Below are 19,560 nucleotides of genomic sequence, written 5' to 3'. Positions count from 1 at the left end.
TTAATTAAAAATCTGCACTACAAGCTTAATTAAAAATCTGCACTACAAGCTTAATTAAAATCTGCACTATAAGCCTACATAAAAATCTGAACTATAAGCTTAATTAAAATATGTACTATTGGCTTAATTAAAAATCTGCACTATAAGCGCTTCTCATGCTTCGAATTCAAGAAGAACAAAGGTCCGAAACTTCCTACTGCAGGTGAGAAGCACTTACCTTGCTTCTTGGACTCACAACCGAACAAAAAGGGCTTCTAGGACCTTGGTCGGCCGCCGGAGATGATGCCCTAACTCTCTTTTGTTTTCTGCCCGAGCTCCACCATCGTACGTAGAAGAGAAGGAGAGAATGCTTTAAGTCACAGGAAAACAGAGCATCAACTTATCCCTTTTTATAACTTAATATTTCTGTTAACTCCTTAAATAAATTTTTCTAACTTTTCGAAACAGATTTGTCCGTTTGCATTCTTGGTCTGCTAGATTTGCCCCCGGTCAGAGGTTGCGGGTTCGATTCCTCTGCCGAACCCTTTTTCTCCTATTTATTAATTACTACTTAAATAAATTTTGTTCCTTCTTTTAATCAGTATCGCTCGTTGGAACACTTGGTTAGCCATGCTTTGCTAAAATCAGGGGTTGTGGGTTCGATTCCTCAGCCGAACCCTTTTTATTCCAATTTATCTCTTATTCTTTAACTACTGCTTAAATAGATTTTTCTCCGTCTTTAATTTGTAATGCCCGCTGACACAGTTGGTCAGCCGCGTGTTGCTTAAAGCTTGGCTCGTGGGTTCAAATCTCGGCTTGAACCTTTTTCTTCCTATTATTTCCTGTTATCAACTTCTACTACTTAAATACATTTTATGCTTCTTTTAATTAGTAACCACTGCTTGCACACTTGGTCAGCTGGACTCGCTTAAAGCTTGGTTTGGCCGGAGGTCTCGGGTTTGAATCTAGGCTTGGACATTTTTTTGTAAAAATTTCTTTCGTTTAGTAAAAATACCAAACGACCTCCAAAAATTACATAAAAATACTCTAAAAATTTTTAAAAATCTCTAGAATATTTCTAAAGTATTTCTAAATATTTTAACCACTATTAGGACTCGTAATGAGGAATTTTGGGTTGTTACATAAAAGGAAACTTTTATAAATTAAAATATCTCTATTAAAACATGTGGATGATTACAATAAGGAAAGTTTTCTCCAAAATTAAAATCTTCCTTTCAATCTACAAATAAGAAAAGATATCAAATCTTTCTCTTAATCCTTTATAGAAACTATAAAAGGTAAAATTTAATTTTAAAACTCTCTTTTGAAATCATAACTTCCACACTAGGAAAGATTTTTAAAAAATAAAATACTTTTAATTTTATTGTGGCCGGCCACCTAAGCTTGGGTTCAAGCTAGGCCAGCTACACTTCAACCCATCTAAGCCTTATCTTGGCCGACCCTTGCTCGGGCTCCAAGCTTGGCTTGGCCAGCCACCTTGGGATGAGTAAGAAGGTGGGTTTAGGTGAGTATAAGACTTTATAACTAAGAGGCTATGACAGGGACCAAGAGGAGAAATTGGTTTTGGTCTCCCGATGAGCTTGAGCTTCCCGTGTTTGCCCCGAACACCCAACTCGAGTTCATCAATAATAACTCATACCACTAAAGAGTTATTATTAAACTACCGCACCAATCCCATATTACTATATGGGCTCCTTCTTATCATGAGTGTGTTAATCTCCCTGTGTTTAAGATATAGAATGTCCACTAATTAAATGAGTTACTGACAACTCACTTAATTAATATCTAGTTCCAAGAGTAGTACCACTCAACCTTATCATCATGTCGAACTAAGTTCACTTGTAGGGTTTACATGACAATCCTTATGTGCTCCTCTTAGGGACATCATCAACCTAGATTCCTAGAACACAGTTTCCTTCTATAATCAACAAAACACACTATAAATAATATTATTTCCCAACTTATCGGGCCTATTGATTTATCAAACTAAATCACACTCTTTGATAAATTAAAGAAATAAATACTAAATATATGTGCTTGTTATTATATCAAGATTAAGAGCACACACTTCCATAATAACAAAGGTCTTGTTCTTTTATACAGTTAGAATAAAAAGAAACTACCTTAAATGTTCCTGCTCAATACACTCAGAGTGTACTAGTATAATTTTATAGTCAAGATAAACTAATACCAAATTACATTACGACTATTCCAATGGTTTGTTCCTATCCATCTTAGTCGTGAGCTAATGTTTATAATTTATAAGGAATTGATAATATGATCTTCTGTGTGTGACACCACACACTATGTTATCTATAATATAAATTAATTGAACAACTACACTTAACATATAAATGTAGACATTTGACCAATGTGATTCTTTATTTCAAAATAAATGTTTACAAAAAGTTAGGATTTTAGTATACATTCTAACAATCTCCCACTTATACTAAAAGACTATGCTGTCATAAATGCTGCCTTACATCTGATTCTCATTCCTTCAACATGTCGATCAAAAGATTTCGCCGGAAGGGCCTTAGTGAAAGGATCTGCCAGGTTATCTGCTGATCCAATCTTGGCAACAACAACTTCTTCTCGTTTTACGATGTCTCATATCAGGTAATACTTGCGCTCTATGTGTTTACTCGCCTTATGGGATCGTGGTTCCTTCGAGTTTGCTACTGCACCGCTATTATCACAATAAATTGTGATGATTTTGGGCAAACCAGGAATCACATCTAAGTCCATTAGGAAGTTCCTAAGCCATACAGCTTCTTGGATTGCCTCAGAGGCTGCCACATACTCAACTTCCATAGTTGAGTCTGAAACGCATTTCTGGTTAACATTCCTCCATGCAATGGCTCCACCTCCTAAAGTAAATACATAGCCTGATGTAGACTTACTATTGTCCCTATCTGATTGGAAGTCAGAATCTGTGTATCCCACAGGGAGCAAATCATCTGCTTGGTAAACTAGCATATAATCTCTAGTCCTTCTCAGGTATTTTAATATATGCTTTACAGCAGTCCAATGTCCTTGCCCAGGGTTACTTTGATATCCGCTAACCATGCCCACGGCAAAATAGATATCCGGTCTCGTGCACAACATAGCATACATTAGGCTTCCTACAGCTGAAGCATAAGGAACTGCCTTCATCTCTTCTATCTCTTTTGATGTCTTCGGAAACATCTCCTTAGATAAAGATACTCCATGCCTAAAGGGTAGAAAACCTTTCTTGGAGTCTTGCATGCTAAAACGAGTTAGGATCATATCGATATATGAAGCTTGGGATAAGCACAACATTCTTTTCATGAGATCCCTTATTACTTTGATCCCGAGAATATGTGCACATTCTCCCAAGTCCTTCATATCGAATTGCTTGGACAACCATACCCTTACTTCCGACAACACTTTGATATTGTTTCCAACTAACAAAATGTCATCTACGTATAGTCAAGAAATACCACCATGTTTCCATCACACTTCTTATATACACAAGACTCATCCGGATACTGAATAAATCCATATGGCTGGATTACCTCATTAAACCGGATGTTCCAAGACCTTGAAGCTTGCTTCAGTCCATAAATAGACCGATTGAGCTTATATACTAGATGCTCTTTGCCCTTTGCAATAAACCCTTCTGGTTGCTTCACATGGATGTTTTCTTCAAGACTTCCGTTAAGGAAAGATGTCTTGACATCCATTTGCCAAACCTCATAATCCATATGAGCAACAATAGATAAGAGTATACAGATAGATTTAAGTATAGCTACTGGTGAAAAGGTTTTCTTATAATCGATTCCCTCTTTCTGAATATACCCCTTTGTAATAAGCCTTTCTTTGAAGGTTTCCACCTTCCCGTCTATCCCACTTTTCCTTTTGTAGATCCATTTACATCCAATAGATTTTATACTATTTGATGGTTCTACTAGCTCCCAGACTATGTTAGAATACATAGATTCTATTTTTGAATTCATTGCTCTTTGCCAAGATGCTGCATCTTTATCTTGGAGTACTTCGTCATATGTTCTGGGATCAGGTTCATGTTTACCTGGGATCAAGTCCGACGACTCTCCCAAAAACATGAACCTTTCAGGTTACCTAATAACCCTCCCACTACGACGAGATACTGTCTGTTGTTGTATATCATTTGTGATACATATTACAGTTTATTGTGATATTTCATCTTGCACAGTTGGTACTAAAGTAGTCATGCCTTCTCTCATTTCTTCTAGAACAATTTCACTCATGGGCTTATGATTTATTATATAATCTTCTCTAAAAATCGAGCATTGGTGCTAACAATGATCTTCTGATTTTTAGGATTATAAAACAAATCATCTTTTGTTCCTTTAGGATATCCCACAAACAGACAAACTTCTATACGTGATTCCAACTTGTCAGTATCTCCCTTCAGTACATGTGCTGGACTACCCCATATCCGAATATGACCCAGACTAGGCTTACGCCTATTCCACAATTCCATGGGAGTAAAGGGTACTGATTTAGAAGGTACCAAATTTAGAATGTACACTGCTGTTTTCAGAGCATATCCCCAAAACATATTTAATAATTCTGAATAACTCATCATCGATCTAACCATTTCCATAAGAGTCATATTCCTTCATTTTTCCACACCATTCTATTGGGGTGTACCAGGTGCAGACAATTGGGATTGAATCCCAACATCTGATAAGTAATTCCTAAACTCTCCAAAGAGTTATTTGCCACCACGATCAGACTGTAGTGTCTTAATACTTTTACCATGACGTTTCTCCACATCATCCTTGTACTCTTTGAACTTATCAAAGCATTCAGACTTGCGCCGCATCAAGTAAATGTACCCATATCTCGAATAGTCATCTATAAAAGAGATAAAATATTCGAAACCAACTCTTGCCTGGATAGACATAGGACCACACAAATCAGAATGAACCAGTTCTAACACATCTTTGGCTCTATACCCCTTGGCCTTAAAAGGTCTCTTGGTCATTTTATCTTCCAAGCAAGATTCGCAAGTTGAAAAATTTTCCAACACTAATGATCCCAAGAGTCCATCTTCTATTAGCCTTTGAATCCTATTCAAGTTAATATGACCAAGCCTTAGATGCCAAAGATATGTTTGATTCATTTCCGAAGGTTCCTTTCTCTTATTAGAATTAGAAGATGTGATATTAATTTCCATTTGTTACTTTATAAGAGTTATTGGATTTAGAGTATACAAATTGCCAACTAATGTACCAGAACAGATAATTACCCTATTTTTTTTTTTGGCAAACACTTTGTCATCAAAAGAAACAGTATATCCATCCACAAACAATTTAGAAACTGAAATTAAATTCTTTCTAAAAGTTGGTACATAAAGCCAATTTCTCAAAACCAAAGTTCTATTTCTATCGAATGATAAGTAGACGTCTCCTACTGCAACAACCACCACTTTCATAGCATTGCTCATGTAGACGGTTATCTCTGCCTTATATAGTTGTCAGGTTTCCTGGAACCCCTGTAATGTATTACAGACATGATCAGTGGCTCTTGTATCTACACACCAGGTGCTGGTACATAACACCGCTAAACATGTTTCAACTACAAGAGAATAAAATATACTTTTATTGTTCTCTCTCCTACGAGGACAGTCTGCCTTCTAATGTCCAGACTGCTTGCAGATAAAGCACTTTCCCTTTGGCTTCTTCACTCCAGCTTTAGGTCCAGTACCTAGAGATCTATTCACCTTTTTTGCTGAGCCAACCTGTTTCTTCTTCTTCTTTCCTTTCGACTTAGAAGTAGAAACATTTTTAGCAAAGTGAATATGAGAACTATGACAAAATATACCTTTTGCTGCCTGAAGCTTTGTCAGAAGTTCCGCCAATGTATAAGCCCTTTTGTTCATGTTATAGTTCAGGCAAAATTGCTCAAAACTTCTGGGTAGCATTTGGAGAATAATATCGATCTGAATTTCCCCATCAATTTCAGCTCCAAGGATCTATATTTCGTTCAAATAAGCCATCATTTTTAGGATATGATCCCTTACGGGTGTCCCCTCTGACATGGTGGTTGTCATTAATTTTCTCATTGCCTCTTGCCTAGCAGCCCGATTCAGGTGTCTGAAGAGTTCCTTGAGATTATTCATCATTCATAGGTAGTTGGCAAGTCCTTATGCTGATGTTGCAGTACATTTAACATTGAAGCCAAAATGTAACACCACGCCATTTCATCTGCCTTGCCCCATTTCCTATGATGCTCAATCTCCTCTTCACTAGATTGGTTGTTAGGCACATTAGGGCAGACCTCTAACAGTACAAACTTATAGCTTTCAGCAGTTAGGACAATGTTCAGGTTTCTTTTCCAATCTATATAGTTGGGACCAGTAAGTTTGTTCTCTTTCAGTATAATAACCAGTGGGTTGAAAGTCATCCTAAGAATCACAAAATAAACTTTTGGTCAAGACTCTATATTTAGAATAATATTGATTCCTCAGATAATACTATTTAAATTTACCAACACCTCAAAACACCATGAATTTTGCATGTCATGTTAGTGTGGACGTATACAAATTCAACATTTGTAAGCGGAGGTTTCACCCATTAATTTTATTATCTTGTCATGCTAACTTTATGACAAATAAAATTAATAGTTGGTATCCCTTTGGCCACACAAATAATAGCAGTGACTCTGTTGGGGAGGATATTATTAAATGTGTCTAAGTATATACCATTACTTGATACTTAGTCCATTAAATAGGATTGTGCCCCTTCAGTTGGAGAAGATCACACACTCTTAAATAATTTCCTATAACCATCCATAAAGGAAGTTTGACCTAGTGATCCGCAAACAAACTTATCCGTTGTGGAGGGAGGCACTCAAAGCCAACATGCAAGTTTGTTGCATCACTTACAAATCAGTAATGGGGACCGTGAAATTTATTTACTAATCCCTCTCCCACTTAGTTATTTAAGGTGAGGAATTTTAACCATGCATACATACATTACAGTAAATAAAGCAATAAATATGGAAAAATAATTTTTCAACTATTATGGCCTTTTCCATCACTGTCCTCCGTGTGCTGCCAACCCTAACTGCTGCCATCTTTAGCCAGCGCAATCGGGTCTAGTCGCCGCATCTATCTTGCTTCTTTTTTCACTGCGCCTCTGGTCCACAAATAGTACCACGCCTCACAAGGATACGATCCGCGACAAAAATAGAATTTTACATTCATCGATCCTATATTCTACGAAGGAATGCACATGTAATCTAGATCGAAACAAAAATATAAAATTCTAAAATTAATACAGCTCCTACTGTATTTAATATATACAATCATGCACACACATAAAATGCCCTTAACATGTCCAAGGGTTCAATCACACACAATCACTATAAGCCATAATAGTTGGAGCCTGTAACCACAGAGTTTGCATATCCTACTATTATCCTACCTAAATTATGTATGACATGTGCATAATTAAACTGGAAACCAAACACACAGAGGTAAACCCTAGCTTTGATACCAATTGTTGGTTGCTACTCGGAATATTGTACTGGTTCCCCTATACAAAAATTTTGTACAAGTGGCAAACCACTCCTAACAACGTATTGTGTTCTTTAGAAATTAAATTTGGAATCGCAAATAGAACTTAACATTATTGATTCCAAATTCAACTTATCTATTCTTCGAGGTTTAGACTTGGATTGCAAACGATGCTTAACATTCTTAATCCAAATCCACCTATGTTACAAATTTGATTAAATATTTATTCCAGAGATCGGCTTCCAGGTTAAACATGATGAGGCACTAGGCCTTCTTAGGTATGAGATCATCCACCACTTCTTAGATAAAGCCTTTCAACGAAATTCAATATTTAATCTCCTTATAGTAACCCTAGGTTTAACCAATAAGAACAATCGAATCAGAAGATTGAAAAACAAAAGAAACACAAATTCGAATCATAAATCTGAAACCTAGAAACGTTAGCCTCTTGTGTTTGGTATTTCAAGATCTAAACAAAAAGATGAACTAGTTATGATGCGAAAACTAATAACTAGTTATACCTTTTGTAGCTTATTGACTTCACGATCTTCTATCGTATTCTTCTTCTTATCTCGGACGTCGTGTGGGCGACGATCTACCGAGACGAGAATCCACCCAAGCTTCCTTCTTCTCTAAGCAAGTTTCGGCCACCACCAATCTTCAAGAGATGAAGAACTTTCGGCCACTAACCAAGCTCCAAGGGATGCTAAGAAACAAAGCCTCCTATCTATCCTTCTTCCTCTAACAAGATCCGGCCACCACCAAGCTCCTTGAGATGAAGATGCCGCCGACCACACAAGGAAGAAGAATAGGAGAAGAATAGGAAGAGAGGGTGGGCCACCACCAAGGAAGAGAGAAATAATAGAAGATCTATTATTGTTATGAGGTGAGACACCTCTACCCTCTCTTTTATATTCCTTGGTCTTGGCAAATAAGGAAAGTTTTAATAAAAACTTCTTTATTTTCTTTGCCATTGAAAGGAAAATTTAATTGATAAAAAAAAATTCCTTTTCTTCTATTAATGGCCGACCACCACCATCTCCTCCAAACAAGGAAAGTTTTAAACACAAAATTAAAACTTTCTAATTTGTTTCCGAAAATTTTTAAAATAAAAATTTCTCTTTAAAAATTTCCTTCATGATTGGTTATAAAAGGAAACTTTTATAAATTAAAATCTCTCTAATAAAACATGTGGATGATTACAATAAGAAAAGTTTTCTCCAAAATTAAAATCTTCCTTTCAATCTACAAATAAGGAAAGATATCAAACCTTTCTCTTAATCTTTGGTAGAAACTATAAAAGGTAAAATTTATTTTTAAACTCTCTTTTGAAATCATATCTTCCACATTAGGAAAGATTTTTAAAAAATAAAATCCTTTTAATTTTATTGTGGCCGGCCACCTAAGCTTAGGTTCAAGCTAGGTCGACCCCACTTCAACCTATCCAAGCCTTATCTTGGTCGGCCCTTGCTTGGGCTCCAAGCTTGGCTTGGCCGGCCACCTTGGGATGGGTAAGAAGGTGGGTTTAGGTGAGTATAAGACTTTATAACTAAGAGACTACGACAGGGACCGAGAGGAGGAATTGGTTTTGGTCTCCTGATGAACTTGAGCTTCCCGTGTTCACCCCGAACACCCAACTCGAGTTCATCAATAATAATTCATACCATTTAAGAGTTATTATTGAACTAGCACATCAATCCCATATTACTATATGAGCTCTTTCTTATCATGAGTGTGTTAATCTTCCTATGTTTAAGATATAGAATGTCCACTAATTAAATGAGTTACTGACAACTCACTTAATTAATATCTAGTTCCAAGAGTAGTACCACTCAATCTTATCGTCATGTCAGACTAAGTTCACCTACAGAGTTTACATGACAATGCTTATGAGCTCTTCTTGGGGACATCATGGTGCTCAAATATGGTGCAAAGACTGAGCCTTGGTCGAGATGAAGAGAATGAGCTATGCAGATCGGGAATTAGTCAGCCTTGAGGACTTGAAATAAATAGAGTTTGACCTGTCTGTGACCGATCGGGAAATATATGGAGGGTGAAATGGGGAAGCTGAACCGTCACCTTCCCTTGACTGTTGACCACCATGTCCTCTTGACCATTGATTTTCTGGTATTATCGGGCCACTCATTTATGCACCATATCATTTATAATCATGAAATCACCTATTGCTATCACATAATAGAAACTAGTTACATTCTAGTTATATTGTGAAGTAAATATATCATCTCGAGATCACTAAGACTAGAAAGTTTTTAGTAACATTAAGTGGCGGAGCCAAAATTTAATCTATCCGAGCTAATCGGGCACATGTATGCTAACACATGCTTCTGCCCTTTGTAACATTGCCTTGTGATTTAGGAACACCTCATCATCTCATTTGATCCATTACTTGAGAAACAATGCTATAAGAAACTTTTATTACAACTTTCTTGTTACAGAAGATAACAATATCATGAAAAGAAAGATAATTTCATTCATATATGTAATTGTATTAGATAGTTATTTTCTTTTACAATTCGATTGTTCTAGGACACTATCATTGACACAATGTGTATATAACACAATTTGAAGTTTTATCGATTCAAAGGATGCATATAAGATATGTAGGTTATAACGGTCCATGGACTAATTAAAGAAGCGTCTTGGTAAAGAGGAAATGCTTTGTATGTCACAAGCATAGTCCTTAATGAAAACATGTCTTAAAACACAAATTGAGAGAAAGAGGGTGAGTCAAATATTATTTCTGATCGTGTATGTCGTGATTTGCTTATATATATCGCTCTACAAGACAAGAATATCTAAAATTGCTTAACACTGCCACACAAACAAACTTACTTCAATGATCGACGAAATAAATTAAAAAAGACAAGCTTGATCAACAAGAGAAAAATCGAAAGAACATAGTGTTGTACCGAGAGGGGTGAAACATGGATGCTACATACATTATGCAATCATTGTCATTGACAACCAAGAGAATACCGAGCTTATGACGCTAAACCAAGCTATCTTGATGTTATCACCTTTCTTGCTAGAAGCTGAATCATTATTAAAATGCAAAAAAAAAAAAATGTCATAATTAGAAACTATCTACATGTTTTAAAAAATAAAAACAATAATCTAGTTGATAATTTTGAAAATAAACCTAATACCTGAAGGGTTATAAGGAGAGGGAGCTGCAAAAACGAAAATTTAAAATTAATCACAATATATATGTGACATTACTAATCACTGATTAATCAAATTTTCATGCATAACCAAAATTTGTAATTGTTACATTCCAAATAAATCACATTTTTGCCAAAAAGCTGTTGAGTTAATGTTGTTCTTTAACTTTCATAGAGTTCTAGTTAATTAGAGCTAATCTTGTTCTGATAAATAAGTGATAAATAAAAAAGGATTTAATTTATTTTTAAGTGATAAATAAAAAAAATCTAAAAGTTCAATTATACAAGAAAAAGTATATATATTTTTAATTTAATACTATAATATTTTCATGCAAAGAAATATAAATATAATTAAATTGGATTTGAACTTCAGAAATAAATATAATTAGAAATTACATATTAAAATTTCTAAACACTTCCCATAATTAATGTATTGTACTAATACATAAGAAAACCTAGCTATGGCCATAATCTCTATATTTAATTGATTTTTTTTAATTTTAGGTGAGGAAAATCAAAATTAAATAGTGACATTTTTCTCATGAAGTTGCAAGCAAATAGGTGCATCTAATCCTTGTTAAGGATTTGATCAGATATGTTATTTTTATATATTTGAAATTATTTTAAAATAAACAAAACTTAAGCTTGTAGTAAACAAAATTTTCACTATTAATAATTTCATTGTTAGATTGATAGAAAGTAGTTAATATTGCCATGATTCATCTTCAATCTTCTTATAAATAATCAAGTTCATATTGCAGATATGATATATTACGGTATTAAGGTAAAATTTAAGAGGTTTAGGGTTCATATGATATATTACCTGAGCAAGCACTAAGGTCAGATCCACAAGCCTCGGCGATGCGATATGCATCAGCACTCGTGATGTTGAATGTCTTCAACAAGCTAGGGTTGTTGAAAGACGAGCAAATGCAAGCAAAGTCATTCCTTACCACCTCTTGTAATGCTAAGCAACAGACTCTGGACGGGCTCGTTGAGTTCAACTGCCCCTTGCACGGATACAACTTTGCTACACAGTCGGGTGGTGATTGTCCCTCCACCTTTGTCACCACCGCAACCACCACCACCGCCATCAAAAACACAATCTTATTAGCCATAAATACAATCAAACTACTCTCTCCCTCTTGTCGGTATGAAGGGGATCAATGTGGAGTGTGTTTGTATTTATAATAGATAGATGGACTGACATTTATGTGATCTCAAAGCTCAATCTTGTTAAAGGTTCTTAGTTTGTTGGGGATGCTTTGGAATGGGTCAAAGCTCTTCCAATGGTGTGAAGAAGCAATCTTGTTGAGGAACTAGGCCGTTTTATGTTGTCATTATTGTTGTTGCTATTGCACAACTCTATTCTGCATTCTTTATATTATAGATTAAGTCGGCTAGTTAGTCCCAAGAATATATGTTTAAGGCATTGATGGTATATTTTAATCATCTTAAATAAAATAATCATGTATTGATTAATGTTCCTAAGTTTGTCATTAACAAATTCATGATTGGTGTGAAGTTTCTTGACAAATGCATACTCCAAAATCCTCTACATTGGGTGGATCGACTGATGACAACAAAGATTAAGGCAAAACCACTTTTGGTGTAATAAAAATTCCTTTTCTTTCTAATTGTACTAGGAGGTAAATATAAGGATACTATTAAATTTATGAGATGAGTTTCTTTTAAAAGAGATTGAGGCTTGGGTGCAGATGAATTGAGTTTGTTTGTAAATTTTTTGAGTCGGCTCAAAAATATTTAATTGGTATTTAAAATTATCAAATTTGAGCAGAACTTAAACATATTTGATTATTTTTCAAGTTGAATTTGAACTCACAATATTTTATTCGATTGTTCACGAACAGCTAGCAAGCCAAACTCTATTTATCTTTTTCATAATTTTAATGTAAATATGATCAAATTAAGGATTAAATAACTTGAACTGAACTTGAATTTAAGTCATTTCAAATTATAATTCAATTTTATCCCAATCAAGGTTTGAATAGCTCGAGTCAAATTTGAACTCAAATTTTTATTTCGAACCAAGCTCGAGTCATAATTATTTATATTTTTGAGCTTCAAATTGAATTAGAATATTACATATATTTTTCAAGTTCAAACTCAAATATCAATATTTTTATACTATTCTACTCATGAATCCAGTTCATTTGCACTTCTAATTGAGACTACAACTTCCGTAAGTTTTTTCTTCTATCAACAAAAGAGGCTATGTTGTCTATCCAATCAGGTGAGGATGTTTTGCTTGATCAACTATCCAAAGATATATAGGGAATATGATCTTCCAACTAGAGACGGATCTAAGATACAATTATTCTGGGCTCTAGTCCAGCCCCCCAAATAATTTACATAGGTATTTTATAACCGATAATTTGGCATCAGGGAGAATTGATGTGTTTTTTTTTTCTTTCTTTTTCTCTTTTATTTTATTTGGATGCTCAATCCATCTCTTCCGCACCCAAAAGTCCAACCCATCTTTAATTCTTGGATCCATGCCTGCTTCCAACCAAAAATGTAGCACAGCGATGAAAAAAGAGAGGTTTAACGTCTTCTTCTATTTCGTCATTACACATGATGCAATTCAATTATGGGGGTTGCATAATTTGCATTTTGTAATCTCACTCTTGTATTTCTTCTTTTTTTTATTGGGATAATTAGCTAGTTGAGTGCCTTAACTTTCCCATCCAAGGGACATATGAGATGAGTTCTATCTAATTAACTATTTTTTCTTAAATTAAGATGAGTTTTTTTTTTCCCAACAGCAAGACGCTAGCAGGATACTCAAACACTCACAATTTGAATTTCAATTACGGTGCTCAATAAGGTATTTTCTTCTAGTAAAATAAAAAATCTATGACGTTAATTGTTAGGCGAAGAACTGTTCGTACTTTTGAATCAACCTAATGGATGAACTAGGAGGAAGGCCATCTGTCTCAAGGACGAGTTGAGCTCAAGGGTTAGATACCTATAAAAAAAAATAGAGTTATTTTGATTCCTTGAGATAGTTTAGATTATTATTATTATTATTATTATTGACAACTATAAGAATATAAGAATGTAAGAATAAGAAGGTAAAATTGTATTTTCAGAAGTTCATTCAAAATTTCACCAATGTCATTTGAACATTTTATATTGAATAAGATTGTTAGCTATCAAAATTTCCATACTTAATATTTTTCATGTTTTAATTTAATATAAATTGATTTGAAAAAAAAAATCAATAAATTAGAGTTTAATTTTTTGGGGGTTTGAATTGTAATTGGGTTAGATATGGATGGAACACATCGAGTTGACATGGTGATCAAGATTGTGTGGGTTAATTTAGACTAAGGCCAATTTAGATTTATTTAGTTTAGCTTAGGATCGAACTAAATTTTTATTTGGGATAGTCTAGTATAGTTGTATTGGATTGAGTTAGTGAAATTTTTGAAGAGATGGTAATTATATGTATTCCATTTTTTTTTTCTCTCGACGTAGTCTCCTTTGCCACCAGATCCATCTCATTTTTTGTTTGTGATAAGCTAAATATTATTAAAGAGCTAAGAGAAGAATGTTCACGCTATCACATATGAATTTATAAAAAATTCAAGCGATCCAACCTAGAATCTTGTACGATTTATGGCAGCTCATCTCATCCAACTGCTTTATGCCACTTCTTCCAAAAGGTTGCTACCTCTCCCATGGAACTTCAAAGTCTATTCATTCCTAGTACTCTTAGCTATAACTGAGGAATCATCAAACTAAAAACTTTCAACTCTAGCACATTTCTGAGAAGAATGAGCAGTTACTATCGCAATAGCAAATCCCTAACCTACCTCAACATTGCAATTAAGATTGGATGGACCATCAATATTTGGATTATAACTGCATATAAAATATTAAGCATATTTCTCAAGTAAATTAGGTTCCCTGATCTCTATAGCAAGTTGATGAGTCAAGTCAAAATTCAGAGTCTCAATTGAATGATATTTTGGAGGGGATGGATTGTGAAGCTGATGGCATTCCTGCTCATGACTCTGTGGCTCTACAGGACTCCTCTATTAATTTGCATAGTGATAATATATCTGATAATACTTCGGACATTGAAAGGACTTTCTGTTGATAGTTCTTAAGCATGAAAAATACATAAATAAAAAAATTGTAAAACTCACAGTGATCTCCCATAGTAGATCTTGATCTTCACTTTTCGTATAAAACGAAAAGCTCACTATGATGCTCGGAGAAGAAGACTGCACAAGCCTAGCCATAGAACTTCTATTGTCGATAAGGCTACACAAGTCAAGCCACACAGCTTCCATTGTCGACAAGGCTACATAAGCCTGCTTTTTACTATTCTATGAGATAACGTCACTATTTAGCAAGAATGTATAGCCAAATGTGGATTTTTTATCATTAATTAAGGTCTCCTGCCCAATCTGCATCTATATAACACTTCGGGCTCATCATAGATCCTTGGAAATAGATATAATAATCTGTTGTCCTTTTTGAGATATTTTAATATTCTCTTTACCGCTTTCCAGTATCTCGATCTTGGGTTTAACTAAAAACAACTAACTAAGCCAACAACATAGCTTATAGCAAGATGAGTACATAACATAGTGCACATCAAACTACCAATAACACTGACATATTTTTTTAGCTATTTCTTTAGGAATCCTGGGATATAATGTTGCAATTTGACATATTAAAGTATTATAGCATCTTAGTGATATAATCCTCTTAAGACAAACTCAAAAGTTGTTTTGATCGATCTTTTATAGTCTTTACTCCTAAGATGTACTCAGCTTCTCTTCAAAAAAAATACCCTTCATTTAGGTATATTCTTTTACAACTAATCGAGTTTTGTATTGATTAATCGATCTATCCACTTTCCTCTTGATTTTGAGAAATAACTTATTCCCAATAGCCCTTTGGCCCAGAGGAAGATTGACTAAATCTCAAACTTATTTCTTTCTCATTTACTCTATTTCCTTATCCATTGCAACTTACTTTTTTTTCCTAACTGAGAATCTTAATGCTTCCTCAACCATTCGAGATTCATTGAATCAACTGAGAGTGTTATTAATGCCTTATTCTCAATATCAAATCATTTCTGAGGTTTAATCTTACGAACACTTCTTCATAAGTTGGGATGTTAAGAAGTCAACTTATGACTTTGTAAATCACTCTCATTGGGTTGACTAGACTCAGACATCTCTTTTGATACCTCTCTTGTTGATAATATCTCATCTTCCTAAAAAAGGAACACTTTTATCAACATCTCCTCTAGTTGAGAACTTTATTTCGAGAAAAGTCACATCTCTTGAATCTATTTCAGAGATGGTTCCATCTAGTTGCTCAGCTATGAAAATATAACCATTGGAGGTCTCATGATATTTAATAAAGATACATTTCTTTTTATTCCTAGGTTGTAGTTTTCTATACTTGTGAGAGCTATCATGAACATAAGCAGCTGACCCCCAGGGTCTCAGATTACTTAATCCAATTTTCTGCCTATCCAACTTCATATGGGGTGGATGGAACTGATTTTGAAGAAACTTTATTAAGTATATAGGCCGCAACTAATAATGCATCTCCCTAATAGGAGATCTGCACCATTATAGACCTAACCATATCTAGAAGAGCTATATTTTTTCTTTCAGCAATCTCATTTTGCTATGGAGTTCCTGTGATTATTAGTTGTCTAATAATCCCTATATCATTACGCATCGTCTTGAGTTGATTAGATAAATATTCTCCTCCATGGTCAATACTTAAAGTCTTAACTTTACATTCTGTTTGATTCTTAACTGCGTTCACATGACGATTAAAGCAATTTAATGCTTCTAATTTATAAAAAAATACACATGACCAAGACGAGAGAAATCATCAATAAATGTAATGAAATAGGAAACTCAATGTCTAGCCTTCACATTCATTGGACCACAAATATCCTAATAAATTAATTATAATGATGTTTCAACTCTTATAGCCTTACCAAATGTTTTCCTAGTTGCTTTTCCAGCAACATAATGCTTACATATAGACAAGTGAATCTTAGCCCGACTACCCAATAGACCCTCTTTAGCCAACCAATTCATACGTTCCTATCCTATGTGTTCTAATCTAGTATGCCAAATCTCATTAGTGATATCTGCATTACTAGTTAGAGCAATATTTGAAAAACAACCCTTAATAGAACAATTGGCATCTGATTCTACATTAAGAGCCATAAAATCATTTGATAAAAAATCATATCTGATTGACAATGAGTCAATCTTAAGTTCAATACTCTAGCTATAAAAATTAATACAATACCCTAAATCAAGAAGACCTATAATGGAAACAAGATCCATCGAAATTCAGGGGCATATAGGACATCATGTAGAAATAAAATACTACCACCACGGAGGTTGAGTTTGCAAGTGTCAACTCCTTTGATTTCAAGTCTTGCATTGTTTCCTACATAAATTCATTTATTGTCATCTGGTACCTGTCAATACACTACACATGTAACTCACTCTCGAAATATATAGTTGCTTGTTCCTAAATCTATAATCCATAAGGGATAAGAATCAGCTAACAACTGAACTAGCAATAAATTCTTATGAAAAGATAACACACTTGCATTGTTTCAACCTGGTCTTCTTTCCTTTCTTCTTGATTGAGCCTTGTCCCACATCAGCAACTTCTTTCTTATTTCCCTTCCTCTTCTTGAATTATTTCTTTTTCTTCTATCTAGATGATCCAATAGAACCAATAGCCAGATAGGCTAGTCGAGAAATCCTTGCGAATTCAACTCTCTCAGCCTCAATTCTACATGAAGTGAGATGTCAATGAAAGTCGTTATACTCTCATTGTGAGTTAAGGTCTGCTTCATAGTCTCCCAAGAATCTAGAAGGGAATGAATAACTACTTGAACCTGTTTTTCATTGGTCAACTCATGACATGCAGTTTTAAGTTCCAAAATCATGTTCGACATCTCCCTAAGGTGTTGAACCATAGAAAGATTTGGACGCTTCTTATAGCCGTCAGACTTAATCGTCAACTGTCAAAACTTGCTCAGCCTTACTCCACTATATTTCTCCTTAAGGGCTACCCAGACTGCATGAGCCAAATATATGACTCATATTCAAAAACTAAGTCATCCATTATTACACTAATCAATATTCCCTTAGCAGTAGAGTCCTTCTTCCATGCCTTATAAGCATCAAGATCTCATCTATTCTGTGTAGTAGTACCATCTACAGGTTCTTCCATAACCTGTTTTACAACCTCAAGAACTTTTTCCCTCAAGAACATATTGTATCTTGAGCTGCTAGATTTTGTAGTTATCCTCATATAATTTCTCTCTGTTATTGAGTCTATCTATGATGTTCTTATTTACCATTATCTAACATAAATAAACATATTATTTAGTATTCAGTGTAATTCATATGCATGCAATTTATGATTGACTTAATGTTAATTTGAGTTGATTTATAAAATCAAGTGAAAACTACATTTTCATTCATCATTCATATGACCAATCAAATCATTATTGATCAATACTATTACATACATCCCAATAAATGAACTAATCATTATTCTATCATGATTTCTTTAATTAAATGAATTAATAAAATGAACACATCATTTATCATAAATCATGTAGAGTAATTAGCATATGAATGAACATATCATTCACATAACATGCTACATATTGTTAACATATAACAAATTGACATGAACTAAATAAACTAATACTGTTTATACATAATGACAGTAATAATAACAGAACTCTAAAAAAACTAGATAAGCTAACACCACTCCCACAAGGATGGACACTAATGTAGTGGCCAACATAATCCCCTTCAACCTGGACTCATTTAAGGCAATCTCAGATATACTAACTTCAAGATTTTTAATTTAATCTATCATCAAAACTTCTTTAGAATTCTCCTTAGATTCTTTAGGATCATCCTCTGGATCCTTCTCAAATTATTCAGGATCTTCCTCTAGGAACTCATGGTGAAATAGTTCCACACACAACTATGCATGTAAGATTCTCCCTTAAGAGACCCTCCATATCTGGTGTGCTACCACCTTTGGATTCTCTAACAGTGAAAGAATCAACACTCAGATTCTGTAATTATCCAGAATTGGAAACTCTTCTTGTTCGATTTTCCAGGATTGGTAATCATCCATGCCATCTATAAATTGAAATTAAATAAGTGAGTATAAAACCAACTAACCAGTACAAAACTAGCTTAATTCAATTTATATAGGCATAGAACCAATATTATTAATCAAGAAAAATAAATCTTTTTAATTTTTAGGAGTCTAAATCGACTGACCCATTTGATTAGTCGATTAAAAATCTAGATCCTGAGCTCTGTCCAATGTCCTTGTTAGAACTAATCTAATTGGATAGGAATTTTCTATACCTATGTTTTGTTATTGTTTAATCTAAGTCCATTTCAGCTAATCTCAGACTTATTGATCAAACTCAAGTCCATTTGATCAACCCAATGTCCATTGGATTAAGTCTAATCCATTAGAACAAATCTAATCTATTTGATCAAATTTGACCCATAGAACAAATCTGGTCATTTGATCATATATGGTCAAAGCCTTATTAAATCAACCCAAATCAATTCTAGTTTGGATCAAACTGGTCCAGTTAAATCAACTAATAGTTTGAACAAGACCAAGGTCTAATTGAACCATCATGGTCTGATTAAATTAATCAATGATTTAAATCAAATCTGGGTCTGATTGGACCAATCTGGTCTGGTTAAACCAACTAATAGTTTGAACTAGACTTGGTTCTCATTTAAATAAAAGTGGTTCAAACCAATTTAG

Source organism: Zingiber officinale, chromosome 11A, assembly GCF_018446385.1.
Source record: "Zingiber officinale cultivar Zhangliang chromosome 11A, Zo_v1.1, whole genome shotgun sequence".
Classification (NCBI taxonomy): domain Eukaryota; kingdom Viridiplantae; phylum Streptophyta; class Magnoliopsida; order Zingiberales; family Zingiberaceae; genus Zingiber; species Zingiber officinale.
The sequence above is the reverse complement of the archived record's forward strand: the minus strand, read 5'-3'. Positions refer to the sequence as shown.